Genomic DNA, 4354 nt, shown 5'->3' on the forward strand with positions numbered 1-4354 from the left:
CCACAGCCAAAGGGAAACATTACACTGTAAACCTTCAAGCTCCTTTTTAACTGCTGAGGGTGGGGGGGATTTGGAACTTGGGGGAAAACAAACATGCACCGAGGCTTTCATTTTCTTTCCCATTCCTTTCTTCCATTTATTTCTTTCTTTGTTTCCTTCTCTTTCTTTGTTTCCCTTTCCCCCATTTCTTTCTTTCCCTTTTTTCAATTTCTTTCCCTTTCTGGGAGCCCTCTATCCATGCCTTGGCTAGGCATCAGGGAGGGAGAGGGGGGTGCATCTCAGTGCTGAGCATATTTTATTTTTATTTTATTTCTTATTTGTTGTGATGTCAGTGCACTTTTTGTGATGTCACTAAAAATGTCCTAGCTATGGGCCTGGGTGGGGCACCATCAATATAGACTCCAGCCCATCCAGGGAGGATTGTGTTTAACCCCTGTTCATTTATGCCCTGTTGGTTGGTAAGTGTATGCTTACTCTTACAGTTGTGCCTTATTCATTTAGTGTGTGTTTGTGCTCAATAATTGTGTAAATAGTAAAATAAATTATTCTGTTTGGGCCAATAATCTGTGTTGTCCTCCGACCCCACAGTCTCCCCCGCACTGCAAAATACCAAAGGGAGGGGGTAGCCCAGGGAAGCAAGGAAAGGCCAGACCCTTGGGTTGCCAACTTTCCAGGGATCCCCCAAAGATTGGGGATTCCATCTCCAAATAGGGAGATTTGGCCACAGGGGTCTCACTGTCCCTCTAAAAAGGCAGTGACAATTCAGTGAGTGGTGGCAGGGAACGTAAGGAGTGAGTTACGCCCATAGGACAAGGGTGGAAGGCGAAAAGCTGAGTTGTAAACTGGAGCCCGTTTCGCCACAGTAGGCAGTCAAGCTTGGTTCAGACAAAGGAAGTAAACTCTTCGCAGGCCTTTGTGAGGAACTCATTGGGGCCAGTCCTGAGCTAGGGTAGCCAGCTCCAGGTAGGAAGATTCCTGGAGATTTTCTGGTAGAGTCTATGGAAGCCACGGTTTGGGGAGGGGAGAGATCTCAGCTGAACAAAATGCCATAAAGTCCACCTTCCAAAGCAGTTATTTTCTCCGGGCAAGAGAAATCTGTTGTCTGGAGTTCAGTTGTGATACCTGGTGATCTTCAGGCTCCACCTGGAGGTTGGCTACCCTGTGTTGGAGTCAGTGCTTCAGAGCAGGGTCTGCTAGATCCAGGTTCTTGCTGTAGAAGATGAGTGGGTGATTTTGGACCAGTCACAGACTTTCAGCCTAACCTACCTCACAGGGTTGTTGTGCAGATCAAAAGGGGGAGAGAAGAATGATGTAAGCTGCTTTGGTCCCCACTGCGGAGAAAGAGGCTGCAGGGAGGGGTGTGGAGATGGAAAGCTGAAGTCGGAGGGGCTTATGAGCCTTATTTGTCATTTTAAAACCTTTTAATTATGTAATTATTTCTGTGATTTTGTAAAAACATCCTTTATTATTATTTTTAATAAAAATTAAAAGACAATATATTTTCAAATATTAAAAAGGCGTATATATTTTAATTTTTTTCTGAGACCAGCTGATGTAATTTAAAACAGTAGGAGGGCCTCTGGGTTTTGTGTAGCTTAGGGCCTCAGCAAGTCTAAATCCGGCCCTGATGCAGATACTCAGGTCCTTAAAGGCCAAAGAAATTCAGATGCAGAAATGTCACTTCACAGACTACAACTTCCCTAACATTATGGGAATCTCTCTGACCATCAAGTCTTTACACAGGGTAGAAGAACAATCAGCCCTGACAATTCCTAGACAACCCAGTCAGATTTCAGCATAATGTGAAAGAAGCATGCAATTCCATTAGAAGGTGGGAGAAACTGCCCTATGTGTTGCAGACTTTGAGCATCCGTCCCTCAGGTGCACATCTTTTTCTGGTAGGGTTGCCATCTCTGTGATGGGAAATACCTCATAATTTCATGGTGGAGACTGTGGAGGGGCAAAATTTCAGCAGAAGATGGACCTCAGCAGGGTATAGTCCCATAGAGTCCATCCTCCATAGCGTCCATTTCCTGTAGGAGAACCGATCTCTACAGTCTGGAGATGAGCTGCGGTTCCAGCATATCTCCAGGTCCCACCTGGATATTGGCAACCCTGCAACTTTACTAGTTTGCTATGCTATTTTAATAATCGGCGAGGTGCACCCGAGCTCTAAGAATCCCTGCTAACTGCCCAAATAAACTCTTTAAGAAAAAAGCTAGCTTTTAAATCTATGAAGACTAGGGATGGGCACGAACTGCAAAAAATGGGATTTTAAATGGGACTTTAAAGGGACTGCACAAGAAAGCCTGAAACAGCTGAGTGATGGCGAACAGAAAGCAGGGGTTAAACCCTGCTTTCTGCTCTATGAACCGCCACAAACTGCTTCAAAAGTTTGTGGAAGTCACAAACCTCTGTTCGCAAACCACGAATGGGGCACAATTCATCTCAAATTTGGCTTCGTGGTTCAATTTGGGCCTATCTCTAATGAAGACAGCCTTCCTGTAATTGTTGACAGGGATAAATATGTAACTATGGAGGCTCTACAGAGACACTGCCTTCACCTTCCCATTGAACATGTCTTTCAGTCTTTCTGCAAATCTTGCTTCTCACTCCCCTGCTCAAATATGAGACGGTGCCTTAATTATTGCCTTTCTCTCCTACCAGCCTTTCCAAGCACCTGAAAAGGCCTGCTCTCCCTATAGTGTCTCTTGTTTTGGTGGAATAATTATTTTGAATATAAACGCCAGATACAGCAGCTGCTGACACATTGCAAAGCCTATGCAGAAGTTTGATAGCAAGAGAGATTAGCTTACCGTTTGTAGCCAAGGGCGGGCTGCTTTGAGGAATCAAAGAATCAGTGGCCACCAGTTGTTTGGTTGGGTGGGGGGCTTTTTTCCCTGGCTCCCCAAACTCTCCTTGGTCTTTTCTCTGTTGCTTGATAAGAGACTAAAGTCCAACTAAGAGTGGAAACTGACAGTGTTCCTTTTCACAGGGTTACACCCCTTGGTGTGCTCACCAGCAACAGTCATGTGATTTCCTGTAAGCAGCCTGAGTTTTTGTCAGCCATTGCATCTATCGTCTCAGGTTGCAGGTCAGAAACTTCATTTCCTTCGGGATACTAAATGCAGGTATTCATTGCTATGAATAATTGTTTGAAAAACAGGACATGATTTCAAGAGAATCAACGATAGTAAGTAAGAAAACCATGTAAAATATTGTGGTTCTACAAAAGCAGCCTCATTTGTGGCTAACAGCGAGGGTTGTGGAGTTGCCAACTCCAGCTAGCAAAGTTCTTGGAGATTTGGGGATGGAGCAGCGGGAGGGCAGGGTTGAAGACTGGGAGGTTTTCTGCCAAAACGGGCAACTTGGTCTCCTTAAACTGGGGAATAGTTGGCAGAGGGAGAGGCTGCACAGTCTGTGGGGGGGGGAGAAACAGAGAAAATGAACGGAAACAGAAAAGAGTGTAGAGAGACACATCATAAAGAGAATACACACTGTGGGGTGCAGAGAGGAAAAAAAGAGGGAAGATCCATAATGAGGGGGCATCTCTGGGACCGTCTCCTTAACTCGTATCACTTCTGCCAGTGGGGACACTCCGAGAAGGGTATCTAGAATAGAACGTTTAGTGAGTGAGCAGAGGGGAGACCATATATCAGGTACCAATTATTTAGAGTTCTCAAGTCAAAAAGCACTACTTTGAGACCTGGAAACAGACAGTGGAGCCAATGTAGATCTTGCTGAGTGCCCTCTCTTGCGTTAAAACATTGGCCTGAGCATTGTGAACCAGTTGTGATTGCCAAGAAATCTTCAGTGGAAGACCCAGATATAGGAAATTACAGTAGCCATGCCTCGCTGCCCCCAAGAGACCTCTCACATTTCTGAGAGATTCAGGCTACAGGGCACTGACAGAAAAAGGAATCGATAAAGAAAATGCTAAAAGTGAGTTAGAAAGGTAAGGAAAATGTTTTCTGTTTAGTGATACAACTACAAGAGACTTGTGTTGTACATGAACACACACACCTTACAAGGAACTTTATATCCAAGGTCATCTCAGTGGTTGCAGTGAGGTGGATGCTGCCTAAAAGGGGAGGTGGGGGATGAACAGCAGTGGAACTGCTTTTGCCCCCTTCCACCACACACAGCCAGCTGGGTGACCTTGGGTCAGTCATAGTTCTCTCAGAGCTATTCTCTCAAGAGCACTCCTCTCAGTGCTCTCTCAGCCCCACCTACCTCACAGGGTGCCTGTGTAAGGCCCCCTATATGCCTCTGCAAAACCAGAGCCACTGGCAAAAAACACTCCTTATCATCTCTTACCCACCAACACTCTCTCTGTGTAAGTACAGGCCACGTC

At 45.4% G+C, this 4354-nt stretch overlaps 1 protein-coding gene across 1 annotated transcript in view; it reads right to left on the reverse strand.

Moving 5' to 3' along the window:
* LOC107113637 (interferon-inducible GTPase 5-like) overlaps positions 1 to 2912 on the reverse strand; it is a 6427-nt gene extending 3515 nt beyond the window's left edge. The window contains exon 1 of the mRNA XM_015414986.1: positions 2817 to 2912. The gene's annotated coding sequence lies outside the window, so the exon portion shown is untranslated. The remainder of the gene's footprint in view (positions 1 to 2816) is intronic.
* Between the last annotated feature and the right edge of the window lie 1442 nt (positions 2913 to 4354).

The sequence above is a fragment of the Gekko japonicus genome, unplaced genomic scaffold (assembly GCF_001447785.1).
Source record: "Gekko japonicus isolate JY-2015 unplaced genomic scaffold, Gekko_japonicus_V1.1 scaffold4589, whole genome shotgun sequence".
NCBI classification, from domain to species: domain Eukaryota; kingdom Metazoa; phylum Chordata; class Lepidosauria; order Squamata; family Gekkonidae; genus Gekko; species Gekko japonicus.